Here is a 27,652-nt window from a genome sequence, read left to right as displayed (position 1 = left end):
ATGGAGAGAGCTTTGGTGCAAATCGCCCTCTTTTGGCTACTGCTGGCTTTGGTTACCACACTACCAAACAAAGAAAGGTTACAAAACCTTAGGAACAGAGCACCACAATGTAAGGACACTCAGTCAATTGAATATATTGACATCGTAGCAAGGGCTGCAACTAAAAATGATTTTAGTATTCGAAGCTTATTTCAACGATTCGTTGATACGTATATGGAAGCATATAGGGGACTCAATTAAAATGATCATCCCACAATAACATTATCATTTTCCACATATGTATGTGTTATTTAGGTAAAAATTTCATTGAAAATGTGTATCTACCATTACACGACACTAGGCTGTAACTTCACAACCAAATGAAATCTATCAACTGAACAGCTCAAGGATGGATCTATACCGACTTCAAACTTGGAACCTGTAAGTTTTGCCATTTTTATGTAGGTTTTCTGTTTTTTTGAACACTTGCCTGTTGAACTTGGCGTTACCATATTCTGCAGCTAATGTGGCTAACTGTAACATCAAGCTGTTTCTGTTATGTATTGTGATACTAAGCCCACACACCGTCGCCTGTATGTGTGTCTGTTTGTTGCTGCAGTAGCCTATGTAAGTTTACCTGGTCGATGCATGGCACGTGCAAAAAAACGTTAACTTGCTCATACCCAAAAGCTGTAACATCAGTGTCCTGCTGGGCAGTGTCAAGCCCAGGCTAATACAAACTCATTCTCATTCAGAGATATACTTCACATTACTGCAATACTACTATTAGTGACAATACCGCAGCTCCGTCACAGTTAATGTTATAGAAACAGTCAGTCAGTCTGTCATGTCAACTATATAGTTACAGCTATGAACAGTGCAAAACCGTTATCATAACTACACAGATGATATTGGACTAAACTGTAAGTGTTTCCTGCAGACAGGCCAGCAGAGGTGTTTCCTGCCAGGCTGACAGAAGACAACAGAGGACTCCTCACTCCCTCTCAAGTACAGGTTTATACTTAGCTGTTGAACTCATGTTAATACTGGAAGTGCATAAGACTTTGTAAGATCGGTAACCTTCAGTTGTGCTGAAATGGTAACTTACAGCATGTTGCACTCATTTCGGCCACATGTGTGTACATGTGTATAAGACAAGGTGTGGCCACAGTAATCACTATACTTTTGTTTGTTTAGTATCTGTATTTTTACCAGAAAAATATTTGACTAATGTTTCACATCTTCTGTTTGTTTCATATCTTACTTGACACGCCACCCTAACAATAACTGTAGGCCTCCGTGTTTTCATATGTTACCGCTCTATCTCCTAGCAAATACTTTCTATTTCACTCGGCTCACACCACTTCTCCCAAATGTATGCTACCTGTAAAGACATATAAAAGACAGTGTATATTTATAGTGAGAGTTAATACATAGATACTAAGCTATCATCGTGTCAGAGACATAAATAGCAGTATTGACATGAGTTCAACAGCTAAGTACAAACCTGTACTTGAGGAGGAGTGAGGAGTCCTGCTTTCCCCCTCCTCCTCTTCCAGGTCCAAGGTCTGTTCAGACTCATGTGCCAGAAATGCACAACCTGTTGCGACTGCTCCTAACATTACTCAATAAACATTTTATTAAAGGAAATACATTTGACACTATTATATTTACACAGATCGGTATTGTGGCTCCTATTTTATACAGCTGCATGTACAGTCATGTTACAGGCATTGCAGACACTATTTCTTACATGTATTATGTCTGCTTACCTGCAACATACGCAAGAAGATCAGTAGATTGTTACCAGCAGATGGTCTGTTCAGACTCACATTACAGCAAAGCACTAACACATTGTTACAACTGCTCCTAAAATGACTCACTAAACAGTATACTCCCTCTAGTGGTAAAAGTGGGAAATAATGTCTACTTTATGTTACAGAAAAATACACGAAGAAACAAAAAAACCCACTGTTAATAGCAGTATTAACACTAGAATGGGCATTTCCTTAAGAAAATGCGTGTGAGAACTGCCAGCTATTTTTTGCGATTGCTACTGCTGTCGGTGAAATGTGCGGCTCCATCAGCTAAGAGACTCAATGATGTGCTGCACACTTGTTCAGCAAACATATGTGTTACGTTTGGCCCCCTTTTCGTTAGCATGCTGTGAGCAGGGTTTTATCCATCAATCTCTGGATCCGGATCCGGAGCAAGAGCAAGACCTCAACCACCAGACTACTCAGATACACTGTGAAGGAAAGGCTTTCAACTTTCTTTGGAAATCATGTCTTATTCTCACAAAAAAAATGGCTCCTAAGCACCAATAGAAGGCATGTTTTGCTTATAAACATATTTTCTGTGATGGCTACTCCGCTGTTGAAGAATAAAATAAATGAACAAGCAAAGAATTGTGCTGTGAAAGACTAAACATCATGTTAACAATGATAGCATTTAGAAAGAATAACAACAATTAACTTTGTCACCACTAAAAGTCAGTAATAACTCCACATTTTGTTAGCATCAAGTTCAAACAACAAACAGCTCTATAAATTCACAAGTTTTAATATATTAAAATTGTGATTCAAATGTCAGGCAAATGAACTAATACTCCGAGGACTGTCTCTATATAACTCTCAATGCAGCTGTTCTTATCAAATGAAACAGGCACTTCACTCCTGGTTTCAATAGTAAACCACCACAAGAATGACAATTACAACAAAAAACACTATTTACAAAGTAAATTTTGTGTTTCAAACAAATAGGTACAGTAAACAGTGATTACACATAGAAAGACTAACAACATGGAGTTCTGAAAGTAGCCACTGCAAGTCAGTAAGTACTCCACCTTTTGTAAGCATCAAGTTCAAACAACAAAAAGCTGTGTAAATCCACAAGCTACAATAAATTAATATTGTGAATCAAATCAATGTCTGGTGGTGCTCCGAGGACTGTCTCTTTACCACTACGCTATTGGATCACACGGCTTTTTGAAGTACTGTTGATGGTAAGGTGCATTTGCCTTAAAAATTAAACTTTTCAGCTGTCATTTCGGCAATTTGAGTTACAGCTTGAGTAGCTGAGCACAAAAATATAAAGCACAGGTCTTCACCACAGTTACAGAGAAAGAGAACACAAGCTGAAGAACTGGAGGAGCAAAGAGAAAGACAGCCAAATATTACTACTAGAGTCCACTCAAACCTGGCTGCAGGTTAGCTATCAGTGCAGCCATATTTATCAAATGAAACAAGCACTTCACTCCTGGTTTCAATAGTAAACCACCACAAGAATGACAATTACCAACATAAAACACTATTTTCTAAGCAGACACATTTAACAAATACATAAATCACAAAGTATTACAAAGTATTTGTTTTGTATTTCAAACAAATAGGAGACTTATTAGCAAATTTTAGCAACACATATACATATCATTAAGTTCAAACACCATAGGCTACAGGTGTTTAAAGTTGAAACCAGTTAACACTGCTGCCAGCTGCAGGATTCAAACCCTCAATTGGAATAGGTGTGGCTCTAGAGACTGATCACTCACTAACTAACTGCACCACCAGCCAGCCTGGTTGTAATGATACAATTTGATGTGGTGTTGATATAAAAAGTGTATTTGCTTAATAAAAAAAAGCTTTACAGCATAAAAATATACCTCTTGTGTCCAAACTCCAAACAGGGAGGAAGATACAGCAAGTTAAAGAATTAGTGACAGGGGGAGACCTCAGCCTGCAGCTACAACAGGTAGTGAATGGGAAACAACTGAGACTTTCCAATCAATTAAGGATCAGAGATAAAAAACTAAACGTCCACTGAGCAGGATTTTGACATTTTGAGGGAGAAAAAGCATGTGGCTACATTTTGGTGCCTTTTTGTGTTTAGAGATAAATATACGCGACTAGCAGCAGTTTACAAAAAAATGTCTGGTCTGCAAAATCCTCCTGTCTCCACTCTAACTGATCACATGACACACTGGTAAAGTCTGCTAAAAGCTGGAAAACCCTTCACTTTGGAAGAGCATAGCTCCTTAACTAAACATTTTTTTTAGCAAACACCAAATACAACTTTGAAAGATCAACATCTCAAATTGAGTCTCTAGCTGCACATATATCAGCAACACAGGTAATAGAACCCATCTCATGAAGAAGATGTACAATTGGAAGTTGGAACCAAGTTTGTACGACAAACGGTACAGGAGAAGATAGATGCCAAAAAATGGCAGAATAAATAATAATAATAAAGAGTGAAGAGAACAAAAGTGTGAGAGCTGCTACAGCTCGCACACTAATGACTTCAACAGCTAAGTATAAACCTGTACTTGAGAGGGAGTGAGGAGTCCTCTGTTGTCTTCTGTCAGCCTGGCAGGAAACACCTCTGCTGGCCTGTCTGCAGGAAACACTTAAAGTTTAGTCCAATATCATCTGTGTAGTTATAATACTTTTCTGGTAAAAATACAGATACTAAACAAACAAAAGTATAGTGATTACTGTGGCCACTCCTTGTCTTATACACATGTACACACATGTGGCCGAAATGAGTGCAACATGCTGTAAATTACCATTTCAGCACAACTGAAGGTTACTGATCTTACAAAGTCTTATGCACTTCCAGTATTAACATGAGTTCAACAGCTAAATATAAACCTGTACTTGAGAGGGAGTGAGGAGTCCTCTGTTGTCTTCTGTCAGCCTGGCAGGAAACACCTCTGCTGGCCTGTCTGCAGGAAACACTTATAGTTTAGTCCAATATCATCTGTGTAGTTATGATAACGGTTTTGCACTGTTCATAGGTGTAACTATTACAGCTATATAGTTGATATGACAGACAGACTGACTGACTGTTTCTATAACATTAACTGTGACGGAGCTGCGGTATTGTCACTAATACTAGTATTGCAATAATGTGAAGTATATCTCTGAATGAGAATGGGTTTGTATTAGCCTGGGCTTGACACTGCCCAGCAGGACACTGATGTTACAGCTTTTGGGTATGAGCAAGTTATCGTTTTTTTGCACGTGCCATGCATCGACCAGGTAAACTTACATAGGCTACTGCAGCAACAGACACACATACAGTCAACGGTGTGTGGGCTTAATATCACAATACAATGGCAAAATGTACAGGTTCCAAGTTTGAAGTCGGTATAGATCCATCCTTGAGCTGTTCGGTTGATAGATTTCATTTGGTTGTGAAGTTGCAGCCTAGTGTTGTGGAATGGTAGATACACAACTGAACCATGAGAACCTGAAATGGCCTTCCAACTGAAGAGGAAGTGAAGTCTTAACTGAGGACCCGCCTTGATGAGAGGACTGACAGATTGCATTTTCATTTTCATTGTGCCCCTTGGAAAGCTGCTTGTAAATGTAAATGCTATGCAATAGACTGGGGGCGCTGTTTCACTCATTGCATTTGAATAAAGTCCTCTATAGAGCAGACTAAGTCTTTGAAAATGAAATGTCAAATGCTGTTTCCATTTTCATTTTAATATGGTCCTAGAATGCTCACACAAGTATGTGAAAATGAAAATGATTGCCTTTTCATTTAAATTTTACCTATCTAACACATACATATGTGGAAATGATAATGTTATTGTGGGATTACATTTTCATTTTCAAGTTTGCATGATAATTTTAATTTAGTCCCCTATATGCTTCCATAGAGTTGTTTAAGAAGTGTGGTCTGCTGGCAGAACACCGGCTGCTTTTTGTTCAGGTGCCGTCGTCCTGTTGCGGAGTAGACATAAGTTTCGTTTTACGGTGGACGGACGGTAACATTACAGAGTTGCTGTTTTCTTTAGCTTGAAATAATCCCATACTTTGGACACTTTCTTTATGTCCCTCTTTTTTCTCTCTCTTCCTCTACTTTGCAAACAGCTCCATTATAATCACGTTGTGTTCACAGCGTAAGCGCGATGTGCGACACTAATAAATCTCTGTGTGAAACACTGTGCTGTTAAAGAATTTAACGAATTTATTAATCGATTTTATCGATTTAATTGATGAATCGTTTCAGCCCTAATCGTAGCATTGATATCAATAAACAGATATTTGAGGCATTTATTTTTTTTCTCTGCATATGAAGAAAGTGCAGGTTGAAGGATTTGATGTTGCTCTACCTTCAATGCTGTTTCATATTGTTTATATATATGTGTGATCAATTTAATTTAAGGACTAAGACTTGGTTTTTAGTAAAAGTTGCAGTAAAACCCCAGGAATTTATTGTACATCAACAATGAAATGTTAAGTGTCAAATTCATGTCATTGTTATGTGTGTGAATTTGTATTACTGATAGTGTGGGGCCAGAAATCTGTTTACACAGTTGCACTGGGGGGACCTAATTCCCTTTTTGGGACTAAAAGCTGGTCCCTGTGATGTTAATCATTAAATTAAAGGGTTAAGACTTGGTAAATATTGGACTGAACAAGTCATTGCCATGTGAAATCACTGGATGAAAAATAATGAGAACAGGGTGTTTTTCCATTTCGACCAATGAGATTTCACTGATGCCACCCACCAACACTTTGTTTTTCACCATCATCTGATCTTTGGTCAGCGAGTCATCAGCCAGTGGGATCAACTAAGTCAATTTTTTTTTATTGTGCAATGTGCCTCCTGTATTTGCTTAGGATGACTGGTACATCTACAGCTTTCACATCAACTCAACAGTGACCAGTCGTTATACCACCACTGTCATCACAAGACGTGTGGCCAATTGTATGGACGAGTCAAAGGAAATAGAATTCCATATCCGGATTCCTAAGAACACCTTCATCAGTAAATTCAAAATGTGTGTGAAGCAAAAATCATCTTTTAATATTTACAGGAATTTGCACAGTAAGAACTACACATTAAAGAATCAGGAAAATAAATCACGGGTCACTCCGGAGTTTGTCTGTAAACAAAGACTTTTCTTTGGTCTTTTTCAGGCTTATAGATGACCAGGAGTACGATGGGGTTGTGAAAGCTAAGGAGCAAGCTCAGCAGCAGTACACTGAGGCTGTGTCCTGTGGCCAAAGCGGTGTGCTTGTCAGGTACATGGATCAGTTTATTACCAGGTTTTATACAGATGAGTTTATATAATTAATTTGTAGAAGAGCCTTGTGTGTCCTTTGGGATACCTTTTTCTTCAAATTCTGGCTACTTTCACATATTCTGGTCTCTAATATCCTTTAAACAACCTGAGAAGAAAATCTTCACTCTTTAGTGCAAATACTCACAACTCATATCCACACTTAGGCCATGATCTGTGATGGGGGGTTATAAGTAGGCATTGTTTGATTATTGGGGTTACAAGCCAGAAAGTTGGGAACCTCTGTTTTAATACTATGATTATTGTCTCTGCTGCAGTTCTGTAGGGAGGACCCTCGAGGAATTTAAGGCCTCTGTGACTGTGGCTGCTCACAAAAAGGTCACCTTTGAACTCACATATGAGGAACTGCTGAAACGCAAGCTCGGCAAGTACGAACTACAAATCCACGCTCGACCCATGCAGCCTGTCAAAGACTTAAAGGTGTGTGTGTGTGTGTGTGTGTGTGTGTGTAACCCTTTCCTTTTGGTATCTAATTATATCCTCATCCAGGAAAACAATTTTGGGGTAATAACATCTTACATGGTCAGTGCTTCTAACAATTTTATGCTATTCTCAATGCCAGGCCGATGTGTACATGAGAGCCGGAATCAATTTCATTGAGGTTAAAGGAAGACTAAGCACCAAAGCCCTCGCTAATGCCATCACCAAAACACATGCAGACAAACAGGTACTACAAAGACATATCAAAGTTATATTTTGAACTTGTTGCTCATCCATGCGCACATATTTTAGTACCATTCACACATTTTTATTTACTGCAAATCTTTATGTACCGTTTGCACTTCTGCATTTTATGGTTGCACCAGTGCTGTGAAACGCTGTGCAGTGACAGTTAAGTTGAATCAAATGAAATGTAATCAAAGGAAGAAGACCATGAAATCCATTCGTTGCCTTCTGTGCCCAGGTCAAAAAGAAGTGCGCTTAAAGGCATTGAAAATGTACTAGAAATTCACATAGTATGCATAGTACATTCATACTCCAAACATGCTTATTAAAGGTATATTACAGATATATTCTCCTGAGCTTTAACATACTTCTCAAAAGTATACTTTGAAGAAATTGGTAATAACTATATACTATAAACTTTTAATAAATATGCTTAAATAAAACTATTTTTCACAACATTGTAGTGTACTTATTAAAAATACATTTATTTAACTCTAAGTAAATACTATTTAGGTGTACTTTGTGGAAGTACATTGTTAAACAATTACACTTTTAGTGGATTACAAATATATTTATGTCAAATATGCTAATTGTGTAGGCTACTGCAAAATATTTATGTAATTGCCACTTGTTTCAGCCTGATTCCAGAAGTAAGATTTTTAAAACATATTTTTTTTAACATTAAAATATATTTTTCAAAAGCATATTATTTCTTATATTTTTTTAATCAGGTAAATAGCTAGTTGAGATCAGAGTTCTCTTTCATAAGGGTAACCTGGCCAAGAAGGAAGCAGCACATGTTAACTTAACAAACAACGTATAGTAATAAGCATACTTTAAATCATAATGTTGTTATACTTGTTTCTGTTTGTAAACAACACATGGCTACACAGGGAAGTAGTGTGCCCTCCCGCCCAGCCCACTAGCGCAGTGCATTCAATTGGACCAATCAGAATCAAGGGTTTCAAATCGAGGACCCAATCACACAGCGTGATCACACAGTCCATTTCACGAAAGTTAAGGTGTTAACTGTCTGTGAGAGGGAAGCTATTTTTGGCCAGAAATTATTTTGTTTCTCAGGTTTCCTTTGTTTTACTTTACCTACTCGGACTTCGAAGGTGGACACCACAGACATAATAGGAAAAGAACACAGAAGAGAAGAATATCCGGTCAGCTCCCTGCAGAAGTTAAATGTGAAAAGAGCTAACGTTAAAGGTGCCTGGCAAGTACAAGCAGGAGAGGACAGACGCAGATACTGCCAGCAAAAATCGTCTTTCTTGGTAAATTTAACATTATTATTGTTAGCAAGACAACACAATTGTGTAAATTAACTAAAGTTGCGCTCACTCTGGGTTTGAAAATATTTTCCTTGGTGGATAGCTCTGGTGTGCATTAGCTAATGCTAGCACGTGGATTTATATATTTATTAGCTAAAGTTAGTTACAGTGAGCAATAACTCAGTTATAACAGCAATGTTAAAGTGTACAACTTATGTGAGATTTTTTTTATAATATAATTATAATGTTTTTATGTCCTGCAATGACTGACTACACAATAATAGCATGCAATGTTATATAAAATACTGGTCAACTTTATGTCCATTTGTATGGTCCTAGATCCTGTATTCAACTTTTAAAACTTGAACCTAACTTTAAACAACCCAGAGTTGGAATTTCCTTCCTTAGCTCAAGAAAATTAAATAAAGAATAATAATAAAGCTTTTCTATAAGAATAGAATTACAGTGTTTATAATGATACGCAAATGAAGAACAAAACTAGGTGGAAGTACTGGCCTAACTGAATATTTAAACTCATTTGAAACTGCATTTCTTCCTGGGATCTCAATGTGCTCATAGGTATGTCTGGCTCCTGCACACCATCACTGTTTTTGCTCTCACTACATGTCAACGGGGTCAGACTAAATAAACAAATATTCTTGTGATAAAATAATTATATTAAAAATATTGTTATACATTAAGTAATTGGCTACTTTTGTACTTAACAAATTGACTGCTGTGTTGATGTGAAATGACATGTAGACAGCACAGTTGTTAAGCAAGTCTGAATGTCTGTTATTTGTTGTACCTGTTTAATAACATTTTATTATATACAGCTCCTTGGCTGAATGTACAGTAGTGTTTATGTAATGTTTTTGATCATGTTGTAATGGAAGAACTGAGCATTAACTGAGAGGGGTCACTTGTGGAAAACCATTTCACCTGAACCTAAACAGTTAGCATTATCAGAACAGTTAGACATGATGTCATATTGTGTTTCAGCAACTTTAAACAAAATAAAAAAATCACACAATGGTAGTTAGTTAATTAGAGGTAGTATTGCTTTGATATAGACAAAATATTTCCTTTTCCCTTCCACAGATGCTGTGTGATAAAGCAGTTTCCAAATCCCATAGTATCTGCAGTCGCAGAAAATGCAACGAGTCCTACTCAAAGATAACTGACCCTCCACTTGAAGGATAAGGATTGTGACATTTTTCAGTTTCAGTTTGGTTTCACCATTTGTACTGTAAGCTTGTGACGAAGTACCTTCACTACAGTTGAGTAAGCCCTTGGACTGCCATACCAACGAGCCTGGCTCTTTGGCATTGCTGTCAAAGTTGCATGTTTGGTATCCTGTAGACCTGTGTTTGAATCTGGGCAGGGTGACGCATATGGTGTCAGAAGTGGGATGGCCTGCTGTGAGGTCATCTGAGTGTCCAAACAGCATGAAGGACCCCCATGGGTAACATTAATGATGGGATGTATATAGTGTATTTTTATGTAATACTGGTCATGTCATCATTTTACTGATTATATTTTATTTGATTATTTATTTTGCTCAAGATGTGATACATGCTGCTGTACCTTTTAATGTCTGGAATAAATTTTTGTAATGTACACAAAATTAAAGTTTTTAGTTGTCTGTATGTGTGTGTGTGTGAGTGTTGTAAAATAATTTTTTTTAACTGATTTTTATTAAAAAGGGCATTTTGCAAGGTATTTTTAATGCACTAATAATGAATTATTCTCATACTGAATGGTTTCATAAAGCAGCTTCCCAAGATATTAATAGTGGCTCTTGGAGTATACTAGTAATAAATTACTAATACACTGAAATGCTAATAAAAATGTTCAGGGAACACATTTAAAATATATTTAAACTGTTCAAGTATAGCACAAAAGGATATTTTAAGTTCAATTTAAAGAAGTATATTTAAATTACGTTTAAATACGTTAAATTAAGTTGACTAAGTATTTCTAAAATGACACTTAACATACTTGAAGTTGTTCCAAAATAACATATTTAATATACACTTAGTATAGTACAATTAAAATATGATAAGTGCATCCAAAAAAAGTGCTACTGAAGTATATTTCTTTTTCACCTGGGTGTCCTATCAAGAGTTTCTAAAACCTGGTTAATCCTGTTTCCAGGCGTGGGTGCATTTCTACCCGACAGAGAACCAACAGAAAACATGTGACAGCTGTGGAGATCAGGGTATGAATGGAGATCTGGTTATTGTTTATGATGTCAACAGGGACACCTCACTTGGAGACATTAAGGTACGGTAAGAGTTCATTTCCTGGACAACTGTTGTCTTTCAGTGGTTTATTAGCATTGCACATACATAATCAGCAAGAGCTAACTGGATCTTTTTTCTTTCCCTGTCTTTTTTACAATCTTTTCTAATCAATCAAACTTTCTTCTTAGAGATCATCCTTTGCGGAAGTCTTTTCAGCCGCTGTGATGTTTACAAGAGGCGTGCCAAACAGCTGGCACCCAACCCATAGTCCTATTAAAAATAATCAAATGCACGATCAAACTTTCTGCCCTTCATTGTTTGTGTAGCGCCTCATAACTGCATTCCTTAATGTCATTTCACTTTGATATCACTGATTGTTGAATGTGATGTGTGGATGGGTAGCAGGACTGTAAAAATGAACATTAAATAGCGGCTGTATGAAGTGTTTCCCCAGTGACACTGCGCATTTACGCACGAGTCACAGCAACTTAAATGAATAATAATCTCTCGACATGCCGATAGGATCGGTCAGGATCTGGTGTTAATTCATGTTCTGTGTTCTTCTTCACATCCAAACGGTCTCACACACAGTCCAGTTTCATATAGTAAAAGTGTTTGGAGTAAAGCAGCTGTCCTCCTGAACAACCCTAAGCTCCATCAGTCTAAACATGGATTACAGAGGCTGAAAGCTTAAAGTTTATTACTGCAGGTTTTTTCTGTTTTAGCCCACGATATTTGCTGTGACATTACTGCACGGATGGAAACGTTTAAATAACTGACAGCAGTCTCTCTAATCAAAGTAAATCGTTAAAGAAAAAACTCATACATCAATATAACACACAAGAAAGAAACAACCTGGAAAGCTACAGGGACCGGTGGAGGTGGGGGTAAAACGTCCATGCAGATGCTTGTCTCTAAATCTGATAAAATAATTAGTTGATGAGGGGCAGGTGGATGATTTAGGCGCATGTCCGAGCCGATCTGCGGATCACATCAATTCAGCTGCTATAATCGTGACAAAACAGCTGCTGAAGTCAAATTATTAGGCTGTAATATACACCAGAGCATTCAGCACTGATCTGTTTCATGTTTTAATAGCCTAATAGGGCCCATGTAGTCTGCACGTTATTCCAACAGTAGAGTCCTGTGATGACAGCTGTAATTGGGGCTATTTGAGATAAATGTTACTGTGTCATTTTGTAAAGGGACTGATGATGAAACGCTCATCTCATCAAGTTGAGGGCTGTAATGATCTCCTGTTTACAGGCAAAAGGCGCACAGCAAAAAAGTGGTAGGCCTAGTCTACTGTGTAGCCTAGTGAATGATTAGTCTGCTGTTTTCAACAGATGGTATAATGTTTACTGGAACCTCGAGATGTTTCTACATGTTATAATGTTGACAGACATGTTTCTGGATTATGAAGAAATAATCTCCTAGCCTTTAGTGGCAAGATGACAGATGATGCAGCTGTGCAACAGGTCATATTTAATTGACGTCACTTTAAAATATGACGGCTCCGAGGAGAGGACATCTCATTTCGTTAAATGCCCGTTTCCTCGACTCCTCTCTCCTCGCGTCTCCTCCTCGACTCCTCAAGCTCACATCTCGGGTGGGAGGGACTAAAATGCGCCTTGAGAGCTGTTTCTCAATCTGCGTTCTTTTCTGTACTTGTGTTCTTGTGGACTTGTGAAACGTCATCAGTTGCAGCAAGAGTACTGTTTCAATTCAAAAGTCCACATCTAGCCAAGTACAGTCAAATACCCGGATGTGTTCTCGCTCCGCCCGTTTTATGGAGCCTGCATTGGTGGTGACTTGTGTGGACTTCGGATAGCCAGATATCCCAGAATGCATTTCGCCGGCAAAAAGCTGAAATGTCGGACGAGAAAACTCAGAACTGTAACTTATAATACTGCTGTTCTTGTGTCGCATATAGTAGTTTTAAGAGTTTTTTATGCGGGAATATAGTTGTTTAAACTCCAAATATGTTTCTCAAGACAGAGGTGATTTAAAAAATTGCTATGACGTTTTCGGAGATGTGAGGTCCCGTCTGCTAATGGTCCGGCCGTCATCAAGTCCGCTGCTGTTCCAATTGCTGAATGACCATTCCTGGAAGTTTGTACTCCCGAGCCGAACTTGCCAAGTGCGAGCTTTAAAGTACAGAAGTCCGAACTTGGCAAACTCGGTATTGGGAAACAGCCTATGTCTGGTCTGTAATGGAAAATAGAGCACGGCCAAACAGTCAAGTCGAGTCAAGTCGAGGTGGTACTGGTAATGGAAAAGCGGCTAAACAGTCACTTTGAAAGAACCGTCAGAAAACAAGATTCCTCTAGTTTGATGGATGCAGATGAAACACTGGAACACTCACAACGCAGCGCATGCTTATGCATTGTGTGCATTTTGTGGACCGGGAAGGGAAGGAATTGAATGAAAGCCAACAATGCCACCTAGGGAATTGCCCCCCAGGAAATACTATTTAAACCTTGATTAATTGAAGGAGAATAAAGAGAAAAAAGGCACACAGGAACGTTACTGATGAGGCAGAGACGTGATTGAAAATATATTTTTTAAATCAGTGAAGAAACAATTGGGGACTGGAACTGCTGAAAGGAAAAGAAATGTGAACCAGCAACAAAACTATGATAAAAAAGGTAGATAAAACTACTTTGTTACAATAGACAGCTTTAATATAAATCCAGTGCCCCGAAATAACTAACCAAAACTACGCCGAGGTCAGTTGTGGAGAGGCAGACTATGCTGAGGAGTGCCCAGGAGTGCTAGCACTATCCGACCCACCTCAAGTGCAGCACTACAAACCTCCCAGCATTATTCACAGAAAAATGGTGCAGTCCATGTAGTGCCCCCATTACTCAAATGCAGAAAAGTGAAGGGACCTTGCCACGGGTGTCTAGCCTCCCAACAAGATGGCACCCTGCTCAGTATATAAACTGAATACAGAAGAAACAAACAAAGTAACGAAACCAACCAAGTAATCCAGTTGGCTGAACAATTGCAAACTGTACTAACCAAAGAGGGACAAAACAGCAAATAGGCAAAACAGGAAACTAAATAAACTAAGTAGGCAAAACAGCAGTGGTCTAAAACAAGAAGGAACCAACTCTGAGATGGGTCATGAAGATACAACAATCAGTGGTCACAGGGCAGGAGAAAAGGAGGTTCTTAACAGTGTCAAAGTGCAGGTAAGCAACATAATCAACTGTTAAGGGAAAATAGATGTGAAACTATTCCTTTCACATACCTGAGCCACAAACACCAACCACAGCAGGGAAAGATCAGGAAGCAGAGAGAGAGCAAGGGAACACAGGTGTCTTGCCTAAGCCTAATAAGGAGGTTGGCCAGGGAAGGAGTTAAGTCAAGGCGGCATTCAACACCACGTGAGCATATGAAACAGTCATTTCATGATCAGTTTATTTAAGAAGGGGGGAAAAAACACACACAACCTTCCACATGTCAGTCTTGCGCATTACCAACTAAGCTAACCAAACACCATAAAAAGTTGTCTCCATATTATGCCTTATATTCTCACCCACCATAAATAAAATTGGATAAAAACAATTGGATAAAAAAAATTTCTCCGATGCAAAACTTATTTGCCAACCACTGCTGTATATTGTTATTTCTTCTTCTATGAACGTACGTATTCAAAGTAATGATGAGCGTCTACACTGCCAGAATTCTACAAGAAGAAGAAAGTAGTGACAAAAGGCGCTCTGTAGCGCTGTTTGTCCATTTTCAGCCATTGTAGAAACATGGCGGCACAACATGGCGACGTCGACGGAAGGAGGGACCTGTGGTTATGTAGATAGAAATGACTCATTCAAAGGTAATAAAAACATAATGGTTCAGTAGCTCATACTTGCTAACCCTCATATTTCTCGATTTGTGTTCACAACTTCCTGTCCTTTTCATTACATTCATTACTAAAAAATAAATATATATAGGCATATGCCCCAACTCTCTCCCTCTTGTACTCTCTATACTGTTTCCGCTTGGACAAGTAGCATGCACGTGACTCAGAGAGCCAGAGGTGGTAGAGGTAGAGGAGACATGTTTAATAATGGCTTTTGTGGATCTTTTTTGTTCACCATGGATCCATCTAGCGCAGAATTGAGACTATAAAGGGACATCAGAGTTGCATCAATTCCGATCTGAATGTCAGAGGTTGCTTTTCAGAAAATCAGATTTGGTTCTCATATTAAAAAGACTCAAATCGCCTCTGGAAAAGATCAGATTTCATGTGACTTGGGCTGATTTGAGTCACCTTTGCCTGCAGTCTGAACGTAGCCATATTTAGTTTGAAAAGACAAGAAAAATTTTTTTTTGTATAATATGGGACCTTTAAGGATCACATACATTTAAATAACAATAACATTTTTTTATTTTTTTACCTCAACGTGCCTGTCTTGTGTCTTTGCAGGGGTGACACATCTTGAAACAATACAGTCAAATGTAAGAGGGGTTATTGCTGACAAATTCCCTCTCTACTGTCTTGGTTTTGGGTTTGATGTCAATTTTGAGTTCCTTGAGAAGATGTCACTGCAGAACAATGGTGCAGCCCGACGGATTTATGAAGACTCTGATGCTGATTTACAGCTAAAGGTTTTAATCATTACACTTTTAAATCACTTGTACTTCCCACAATTTATAGATTTGTTACATAATTGATGATTGGTGACTTTGGAGACATTAAACATTCATACAGTGTCCATACTGTATGTCAACAGGGTTTCTATGAAGAGGTGGCCACTCCTCTGTTGACAGATGTGACAATGATCTATGCTGGTGCGACCAATCTAACCCAGACTAACTTCAGCCAGTATTATAATGGCTCTGAGATTGCGGTGGCCGGTCAGATAACTGACAACGACATCAAAACTTTCAGTCCACAAGTTGTGGCCATTTCGGTAAGGATCATCCACACTGCACATTAGACAGCCACATACAGAGGGTTTGGGCCTACCTCACAGTCAAACACCTTCTGGAGAAAGAGAGAGTGAGATGTCGACCATTTTTTCTTGATGTTCTTGTTTGTTATCAAATATTTATTGAAGGGCTGCAAACCTCATATTTCTATTTAATCAACAGTTGACAAGAGTAACAGGAGTAGTAGGCCTATGTGTGTATATCTGTGTTGGTGCACATTCATTTTAGGGGAAGTCAAACAGTTACTGAGGAAACAACAAAAATATTATCAGAAGCAGTGTTGGGCAGTAACGCGTTGCTGTAATAGTATTACTTTCCCCAATAACTAAGTAGTGTAACTAATGTAAAAACAGTAATATTACTAGTTACTAAGGCAAGTACGCTGCTTTACTCGTTACTGAACGCACCATCCTTGACGTAAATCCACGACTGTGCGACAGCACAGCGGGACCCGACTTTGTTGTTCATGTCCGCTGATAGCCAAACACTAAAGGAAGAATGTAGAACGAGGGAGAGAGGCGTTCTGTTCACAGTTGTAAGTAGTTGCTGCCATTATTGTGTCGCAGTCTAAGATGCAAAGAACATTGTTGTCTACTGTAAACTCTGTGCGACCAGCAAAAAGCTTTCAACTGCTGTTATGGATATGATGTTAGTTAAATAGTCAGGAGAGACTGCTTTGTTTGGGTGAAGGGGGGTGGTAGGGAAAGCAGTGTTTCCCATAATTAGCCTGTAATTTGTGTATTTATCAATGCGGCCACATGTTGATTTTCTAAATTTTAACTTGGTGTATTTAAAATCAATGTTGATTAAGGAGCTGTATTGAGGAGCATATATTCGTGCAGCACCTCCTGGCTTGCTGCCTCTTTCTTAATTCAGTTCAATTCAAAATAGCTTTATTGGCATGAATGTGTAACAACAATATTGCCAAAGCATCATACATACTACATAAGAACAATCAACCCCATACATTTCATTAAACAAGTAATTAGTTTGTGTTAAAAACAATTTTAAAAAATATATAAAAAATTAAAATAAATAAACAGTAAGCATGTGTGTGTGTGTATTAATAGACAAATTTAAAAAATAATTAATTGATTAAAAAATAAATTTAAAAAAAAAATCAGTATCAAATGTAAAAACAAAACAATTACTAAAATATTAAACAATCAAAATAATAATTTGAAAATCTGTACAATTATTTATCAGTCTGAGGTTCCACTGGTTGTCATCACTTCATGGCATGAGGAGACATATTTTGCAGCAATTATTTCACATTTGGGCATTTCTCCCAGTAAATAGGGGAGTTTCTGTGTGTCTGATATGAATTCGAATTCGGGGTATATTTGGGAAATGTTTGTAAAGTGTTTTTGTCTTAGTGTTTTATATTTGGGGCATGGGGTTAGAAAGTGCAGCTCTGTCTCTAACTGTCCCCTGGCGACCCTTTTCTATGGTCACTCAGTCTGTATGCTGTCAACATTTTTCTTAGTTTGGGACATTTTATTGTACTCAGGTAATTTACCAGTGTGAATTCTCTTTTTAGGGTCAGATAACATTGTAATTTACTTTGTGTTTTGGTAATTTATTTCCAGTATTAAATACATTTTTCTTTCTGCTTGCTGATAATTTGGTTTGGTCTGCTTGAGTTGGTGTTGCTGTCCTGAGGCTGTTGGGGACTTGTTACTGCAGAGAGCCTCAGGACCAGCTGACTGAGGGGACTCTTCTCTGGTTTCAGCTCCTGGTATGTGAGGGCTTTGTGATGATATGTATGGGGGTTAACTGATTTTAAGTGATTGTAAAATTTAAGTGATCATTTCTGTATTTTTAGTAAGGGGGTATTGGCCGAGCTCTGCTCTGCACAGGTTATTTGGTTGATAACCAGATAATATTTCAGGTTCTCTCTCTCTCTCTCTCTCTCTCTCTCTCTGCACAAACCTGTCCAATGTTAGAATAATATTACTTTTTAAGGCGTAATAAATAACTGGTAATATATTACAATTTCTGAGTAACTTGCCCAACACTGAATTAAACCATTAACATTATCATACTTTACTGTCATGTCAGCTGTCATATTTAAAACATTTGTACACACTTGTGACACAGGCTGCAGTTATCTGGACCTGAGAAGCAGAATGTGAAGAAAGAGGCCTTGGAGCTGTCGCTGAAGTACAGCTTTGTGACCCCACTGACATCCATGGTGGTCACCAAGCATCTGGGGGAGAACACCGATGTGCTTCATAAACCCAAAGAAGGTGCAACACCACGGGCATGGCAACCTCTTGTAGGATCTGGTCCATGGATGTTAAGGCCAAACGCTGGTTCCATGGGCTACAAAGATACTAGTAAGCAGCACACATTTGAAGAAAAAAACAATGCAAAACCAATAGTGTCCAACGTTTCTTTTTTAACATTTCTCTTTTATCTCAGATATACATTTCAGGGATTTTATTCACACTTACTCAATTTAACACGGGAGTACACAGAAAGGTGCAGAGAAAGTCCAAAATAAAGCAGGTAATCCAAACTCCCACTGAACGCATATACAGGATACACGACAAACAGCAACACACGACAGAGCGTATTCACGCTACAATGAATGGACAGAAATACCAAACCTATCTACACAGGGACTAACGAGCAGGGTGGAAGCAACACACATGATCAAGATCAGGGCTAACGAGGCAGAGAGACACCAGGGGAAAACAGAGAGGCAGGCAGGCAGAGTGATAACTGGGGGAACGGACACAACCTGGACGCTAAACACAGACATAAACTAGGACCCAGAACCAAAATGCAGAGCTAAATCTAAGATACATGGCAGAGAGGTACAAAGTGAGCTAAACAGAACCTGCGAATGAACAATGAAATAAACAAGGCTATACAGAGAACACAAGACAAGGAACAAAACTCCAAACCAGAAAACATGGACCAACTGTTACACAGAGGGGAACAGAGACAGAACTAACCAGGAAACTGGACAACACTCAACAAGGAACAGAATGGAAATAATGAAAAATATTAGCTGACAGATAATAACCAGATGAATAATAACCCAGACTGAATAACAGATACCAAACTGATCAGTAAGTAAACTCACAATGAACTAAACTCAAGAGAACAGAACTAAAATGTAGATGCAAAACCCAAATCTTAGAATCAAGAACACAGTGTGGATAAGGGAGACAAGATAACAGGACAACACAGTCAACAGACTAGGATAAGAAAACAAAAACAGATTAACATAGAACCAAACGGACAACAAAACGACAGAGCTCACCATAAACACAGACTGGACACAGAACAACAGACAAGTAAGACACAAACACAGTATCCAAAACACAGCATATTAAAAACAAAGTTGTGTTTTTAGGCCTTTATGACTATAAAATCCTTTACAAACATTGTATTGAGAAATACCATGATATAGGGCACAAGAAGCAATAAGTTCCAAGCACTCTGACTAGTCAACAAGACATTTAGAACGTGAACAAATCATAGATATTTTCATAAAAATGGACGCCCTCCCAATGAAGCTAAAGAACTAACTAAAATGAAAGAAACCATCTTTGGGAAAAGTTTATTTGACCTGTATTTTGATCCACTAACATGAAAGAGGCAAGGTTTATGACCTATACTGCAGCCAGCCACCAGGGCCCCATTTCAGAAAGCAGGTTCAACAAAATCTGAGTGTAAACCTGAACTCTGGGTTGACGAACTCTGAGCTATCAAACCGATGCCGATGTTTCTAAAGACATAATTGAGTTCCAATATGTGCTTTGATATCGACAGTCTGAATGAGGAAAAGCAGACAGCCGCTTCAGGCTCTGCAGGAGGGGAGGAATCAGAAAGAAACTTGACGTTTGTTGAAGTAAACCTCCTCCCGAGCAGGTTAGGTTCACAGCGTAAGTTGCCGGGGTTACAGACCTAAATCCACAAAGGCAAACGAAATTTGAATGTGTTTAATCAAAAACATTTATAGATCAGCAAGAAGGAGTGGGAGAGACCTTGCGAGTGAACTTACAAGTCATGAGTATAGTAATTTTTAAAGAGGTGGTCAGGAGCTAGCCGAGTGAAATGGAAAGGATTTCCTGTTCTTCCCGTTTTTTATTATTTTATTATCCTCACGGATCAAATTTCTCCCAAATTATGATAAGTGTTCTCAACTTTCTGTTCTTTTCATTACTGTTTCTGGCGCTGTACAACGCTGTACAACAATCTGCCCCACAACTCACTCCCTCTCTCTCTCCCCACTGTGTCCGCTCGACAGATAGCATGCACATATCTTTCAGGTGTAAGAAAGGGAATTTGTGAACATAATGTAGTTGAATGTGCTGACAACAAAATCACACAAAAATTATCTATGGAAATCAAATTTATCAACCCATGGAGGTCTGGATTTGGAGTCACACTCAAAATCAAAGTGGAAAACCACACTACAGGCCGATCCAACTTTGATGTAATGTCCTTAAAACAAGTCAAAATGAGGCTCAGTAGTGTGTGTGGCCTCCACGTGCCTGTATGACCTCCCTACAACACCTGGGCATGCTCCTGATGAGGTGGCGGATGGTCTCCTGAGGGATCTCCCAGACCTGGACTAAAGCATCCGCCAACTCCTGGACAGTCTGTGGTGCAACGTGGTGCTGGTGGATGGAGCGAGATATGATGTCCCAGATGTGCTCAATTGGATTCAGGTCTGGGGAACGGGCGGGCCAGTCCATAGCATCAATGCCTTCCTCTTGCAGTAACTGCTGACACTCCAGCCACATGAGGTCTAGCATTGTCTTGCATTAGGAGGAACCCGGGGCCAACCGCACCAGCATATGGTCTCACAAGGGATCTGAGGATCTCGTCTTGGTACCTAATGGCAGTCAGGCTATCTCTGGCGAGCACATGCAGGGCTGTGCGGCCCCCAAAGAAATGCCACCCCACACCATTACTGACCCACCGCCAAACCGGTCATGCTGGAGGATGTTGCAGGCAGCAGAATGTTCTCCATGGCGTCTCCAGACTCTATCACGTCTGTCACATGTGCTCAGTGTGAACCTGCTTTCATCTGTGAAGAGCACAGGGCGCCAGTGGCGAATTTGCCAATCTTGGTGTTCTCTGGCAAATGCCAAATGTCCTGCACGGTGTTGGGCTGTAAGCACAACCCCCACCTGTGGACGTGGGGCCCTCCTGTTTCTGACCGTTTGAGCAGACACATGCACATTTGTGGCCTGCTGGAGGTCATTTTGCAGGGCTCTGGCAGTGCTCCTCCTGCTCCTCCTGCTCCTCCTTGCACAAAGGTGGAGGTAGCAGTCCTGCTGCTGGGTTGTTGCCCTCCTACGGCCTCCTCCATGTCTCCTGATGTACTGGCCTGTCTCCTGGTAGCGCCTCCATGCTCTGGACACTACGCTGACAGACACAGCAAACCTTCTTGCCACAGCTCGCATTGATGTGCCATCCTGGATGAGCTGCACTACCTGAGCCACTTGTGTGGGTTGTAGACTCCGTCTCATGCTACCACTCGAGTGAAAGCACTGCCAGCATTCAAAAGTGACCAAAACATCAGCCAGGAAGCATAGGAACTGAGAAGTGGTCTGTGGTCACCACCTGCAGAACCACTCCTTTATTGTGGGTGTCTTGCTAATTGCCTATAATTTCCACCTGTTGTCTATTCCATTTGCACAACAGCATGTGAAATTGATTGTCAATCAGTGTTGCTTCCTAAGTGGACAGTTTGATTGACTTGGAGTTACATTGTGTTATTTAAGTGTTCCCTTTATTTTTTTGAGCAGGGTATGATAGTGAGGTAGAGGAGGAAGACAACGATAATATGTATATGTCAAAGTCGCATCAATTCTGATGTCCAGACTGAGGTCGCATTTAAAAAGATCTGATCTGTATCGGATTTGGACCACATATGGAAGTGGTCCAGTTCCGAACTGGAAAAGATCAGATTCCATGTGACTTGGCCTGTTCACACTGTCATAAAAAGATCATATCTGAGTCACATATGGGCAAAAAACTTTGGGCTTTTTCACTTTGCAAACCTATTACATGCACATATAACTCAAAGGAGAGGGAAAAGCCAAAAAGCATAATACCACCTGTTTAAGATCATTGGTAACTACATTTACTGCACCCTAATTTCATGTTATCATGTTTTTCTTTCAAATCAGGCAGAAGTGGAATCACTGGAGGTAGGACATGGGTACGCATCTGCACTGTTCTGATTAAAACCATTACTTCACATTTCCTGAGTCATACCATTCATACCATACTTTTTATAATTACAATTTATTTTTTTCTTAAATGTTGTTCTTATTTTGAAATAGTTTTCTTCTGATCACAAAGTGTAAAGTTATCTCATAAATGTTTTCTTTGATGAATGCAAAGCACAAAATTCAAATGTGTACTATTTTTGACTAATAGTGACTATTTTTTCTAAATATTACTAGCTACAGTTATAACAAACAGTAAGTTGTAAAATATATTTTTGTAGAAAATGTACATGCAAGATATTAACAGATGTATACAATTTGACTGTTCATTTTCCAAAAAATGGCAGGGGGAAGGCCTGGTTATCTCATTCCTACATTGCCCATAGATTTCTCTGGATTGTTTCCTGCAGGTAAAAATTATTTTTCAGTGCTATTTTTGATCCATTCTGCTTATTTTGTAAATATGGTACCAACCACCCATGTTGAGCAATCAGGCAGCATACACCCCCACTAAGGCTGGACAGTCCTTTATATCTGTTCTTCTAATGACAGAAAAATGAATACAAATGTTCTGCATCTACATCATAACACACACACTGAAAGACAATCAGTTGTAGATTAGAATAGTACTACAAAATGTAGGCATGAAATATAAAATCTCAAACAATTTAAACTGATTTACAGTTGTTAATCACAATTTGTTGTGAGTATTTAAATCAATTTTAGATTAAGCATGTGTGTGTATTTAGTGGTTTGTTGTGAAGCTGAGGTTAGGTGTCAGAAAATGGATGTCAGTTAATACAATCTTGAATCAATTAGTTGTTTGAAAATGGAGAAAAATGTTGTGTAAGCTCAAGATGAGGTCTTAATAAATATCTTGTTTTGTCCACAACCAGAGAATTGTAAACTTTTTGTTCTTAAAAAATTACAAACTCAAACTGATTATCAAAATAGTTGGCAATTAATTTAATAATCGTTAACTAATCGATTAATCTATTAATCATTGCAGCTCTAGTGCTCTGTTACTCTTGGAGGATCTGTGTATCCAGCAGCCATCAGCTGCGGTGTAAGAAATAGCTTCCCACTGGACCCATAAATGTATTCTCCCTGAAAAGAGAAAAGGATTTTATGAAGTTAATCAAAATGCAATCATCATGGGCGAGAGAAAAACTCAACGCACCTATTTGTGCAACGAAAGAATAAAGGCAGTGCTTGAAGTGGGGCCGCAGTACCAGCACTTTTACCTTTTACTCTTTGGTGTGAATTTTTCTTGCGAACCGGCACTTATCATAAAGGCCCTAAATAAACTGCATCACCCAGGGGGCACTGTATTATGCACACTTGTTTTCGCCTGTCTGCTTTTCTCTTATGGCGACTAGTCTAAGTAACATCACATAAACCTTACAAATCCTGGCTTCAAAAGGGCACAAAGAGAACATGAACATGGGGAGGATGACACAACAGAGCTTCAAAAGTAAAATTCTACCCTGCCAGGTGCTGATCATTTGTGTAACATCCTAAAAGTAGAGAGAAGAGAAAGTATCCAGTCACTTGTCAATGTCTCTTTTGTGAACTGACCAATCACAGCCTGGACATTATCAAAAGCTTGACGTGCAACAGTAAACTTTCAAATGTTCGAACAACACTGTTGTGCAAGAATTGTGTTGTGATTATTGACAAGTAATAACTTGGAATTCACAAATTAGAGAGTAACTACCAATGTAGACCTTTCTTGCACAAGGACTTAATGAAAGACCTGCAAAAATGATAAATGTTGATTGTGTATTTCTTAAACTGCAGTATTGTACGTCTAATAGTTACTCATCCAGGGTGAAAGGTGAATAAGGGGAGAACTGACACTTATTTTTATCCACTTCAAGCACTGGATTATATACAGTCTATCTGTTTCTGTTGCATATGAAAACATTTCATCATTTGATTGTAGAATTCTCAAAGCAAAGGCTCAAACTAGATCCTTTTAAATCATCTGGACTGGATACTCTGTACTCTTTCTTCTTGTAGTTAGAGGCTCAGCTCCAATAACTTGTCTGTTAAACCTTTCCCTGCAGACCTATGAATTCCATCAGACCTGGAAATCTGCTGCAGACATCCTACTCTTTAAAGGGGGTGACAGCCATCTTGCTTTGCCTTTCCCAAGTCTTTGAGAAACTGGTCAATACACAACTCACCCACCAACTGAAGTTACACAGTATTTAACCACCATGCAGTTTGGCTTGAGGACCGACCAAGGGTGTGTCTCTGCAAGTGTCAGAAAGAAGAGAATGCTGTGTGGCTGTATTAATTGACCTGGCCTTTTATTCTGTGGCCTATTGCATCTTGTTTGACAGGCTCAAAGACTTAATGCTCAATTCCAATTTTTTTCTCCAATTCGATATTTTTGAATGATAGTTCACATTTTTTTTCAAATATGGCCCATATCAGACTGAAGTGTGAATAGTCCACAACCTGCAAGTGACCCACATGCGCAGAAAAATAAAATGACATCACATGCAGCACGCTGTCATACAGAAGTAAACAAGGAGCCACAGAGGTTAGCTCCGGTTAGCTCCTACTTGCTACTGTCCCGATTTTCATTGTGGGCCGTATTTCATTGCCCTCTCCTGGGGGCACATTTCTCCCAAATTATGAAAAGTGTTCGCAACTTTCTGTCCTTTAATTACATTCATTACTGTTTCTGGCACTGTGCAATGCATATGCCCCACAATTAACTCTCTCTCTCTACTGTTTCCGCTCGGACAAGTAGCATGCACTTGACTCAGAAGAAATCTCGCCATCGGTGGATTTCAGCTGGAAGGGAATTTGTGGGCAGATGATTGCAAGGTAGAGGAGAAAGAGAGCCACATGTTTAATAATGGCTTTTGTGGAGCTTTTTGGTTCACCGCAGCTCTATCTAGTGCAAAATTAGTGGCTCTAGAGTGATGTCAGAGTTGCATCAGTTCGAATCTGACTTTCCAGACTGAGGTCACATTTTAAAAATCTGTAACGGATTTGGACAAGACATAAAAGTGGCTTAAATCCAAACTGGAAAAGATCAGATTCCATTTGACTTGAATTTTGGTCTCTTCTGCCTGCACTCTGAACATAGCCTTTTATATTAAACAGTTAGTTAGTAATTTAGCCTACTTAGTTAATAGACAATACGAACATATTAGCAAATCTTGCAGGTCTAAACAATATTCCCTATACAAGAAAATACTGTTTATTAGCGTTCTGTCTGCTGTGTGACGCTGTGTGTCTCTGTATCTCTGTGTTCCTCTGTAGTTCCTCTTATCCACAGGTTTTTGCTTAGAACTGAGACTATGTCTCTTCCATTATGCTTTGATGTCACTGGAGATGTCCGCCTTAAACTACTACACCATCCCAACAGGGGTCAGTAATGTTCCTCTCCTTGTGTCAGTTATATACTGTGTAACATATAACCTATAATTATTTCCTAGTTTGCAGTGGTGGGAAGTAACTTAAATACATTCAATACTTTACTTGATATTACATTAAAACATATGATAGTCATATTAAACAATCCTAGATTGAGTATCACTGGGCCATAGTACAGTACTCATTCCTCTGTACTTTTACTTAAATAGGATTTTTTGAGTGAGTGACTTTTATCTGTAATCAACATTGTTCCTTTCTTCCACCACTGCCAGTTTGAAGTGTGGTGTTGAGTTGTGTTTGTTCTCTTTTGTACTAGAGCTGTCTGTGAATGGTGAGCTTGATTCAGTAGCTTATGGAGGCTTCAAAAGGATTGTCATCCACTTCAAAGCTGACCTACATGTTGAGGTTGACACCCAGAGAATCACTGTACAAGAGGGACAGATGACACAGCACACTGGACAGGATCTCATCACAGTTGGAAGGTGACTTTGCATTGTAATGGCAGGAATTACGCTATGATGATACTCAGTGGTGTACAGACTCTCTGATAGAGGGATGAAAATGCACATAGTCACTGTTTCTGTGTGCAGAGTTAAGTATTCATGTGTGGCCTAACGTAAAATCAGAGCTTTAAGGAATAGTTTGACATTTTGGGAAATACACTTATTCACTCACTTGCTGAGAGTTTCATGACACTTTTCATGTCTGTATGCTAACTTGCAGTGTTGGGGTAGTTACTCAAAAAAGGTAATGGATTACATGTTACTAGTTACTTTTTAAAAAAGTAATGCCTTACTTTACTAGATTACTCACTGCTGAAAGTAACTAGTTACACTACTAGTTACATTACTTTTGGATTAATGCATAACATCACTGTGATGCACAATAACAATATATATTTACACCTCATATATGGTCAGATCAACACAAATCCTTATTACAATGAGGACATACACAGGATCTCTCTTTTATGCTCTTTAGAAAGATTACAAAGTGACAACAGTTGTGAAAATCAGCCCAACATTTGTCAAGAGAAGAACAAGGCTAGAATACAGCACTACAGACTGTGATTCTTACTGCTGAATCATTAATAGCTGCAAGCATGTAGGCGATGTTATTGTAATAATAATAATTAGGCTATTATTATTATTATTATTATTATCATATGTAGCCATTTTGCTACAATTATGCTTGACACAACGGCAGTGTTTGCAACCTGACCTTTCTTTTCTCAGTGAGAGGGAAGAATTTAGAAAGTGCGTGGCGCTGCAGAGACCCCCCAGCTGTAGGAGTGCATGGATTATGCTTAATATTTATCCAGCCAGAGGGAACGATCACGGACCGTTCATAGTGCTTAGCGACACAACCCAAACTGGAGAGGGAGAGTGGCGGTGGAGCGTACAGGACCAGGAGATAGAGGAGCGACCGGCCCGCTGCGGACGGTTAGTCATCGTTACCTCTGGCTGGATGAAGTCTGACGCTCCGCGTGATCCATGATGATAGAGAAATACAGAGATTAATGTCAATAAAGCATGCTGTCAACCCAAAATATCACAAATCATGCTTTTAGGGGAGCTTATGTCTTATTAAGGGGTGCAAATGATACTTGAAATGCAAATGAAAAAAGTGGTGGGGACATGTCCCCAGTGTCCCCAGTGTAAATGACACCTTTGCTTAAAGTGCTCTTTTGGTGCCTCCTGGTAGGTGTCTGCTGCTTTAGGATACCCTTCATAATTCACCAAATGTAGTGGAACCTCTATACATAGAGGTGAGCCAAAGTTTCTAGCTGGTACTGCTCCACCTTCTGCACTATGATGATATTTTTGTGTCTTTTTAATGCAATCAAAAAAA

At 39.0% G+C, this 27,652-nt stretch overlaps 1 pseudogene; it reads left to right on the top strand.

The window, feature by feature from the left end:
- Nucleotides 1–25,715, top strand: LOC123986867 (annotated as a pseudogene).
- The last annotated feature ends 1,937 nt before the right edge of the window (nucleotides 25,716–27,652 follow it).

Source organism: Micropterus dolomieu, linkage group LG18 (assembly GCF_021292245.1).
Source record: "Micropterus dolomieu isolate WLL.071019.BEF.003 ecotype Adirondacks linkage group LG18, ASM2129224v1, whole genome shotgun sequence".
NCBI classification, from domain to species: domain Eukaryota; kingdom Metazoa; phylum Chordata; class Actinopteri; order Centrarchiformes; family Centrarchidae; genus Micropterus; species Micropterus dolomieu.
The sequence above is the reverse complement of the archived record's forward strand: the minus strand, read 5'-3'. Positions and strand labels throughout refer to the sequence as shown.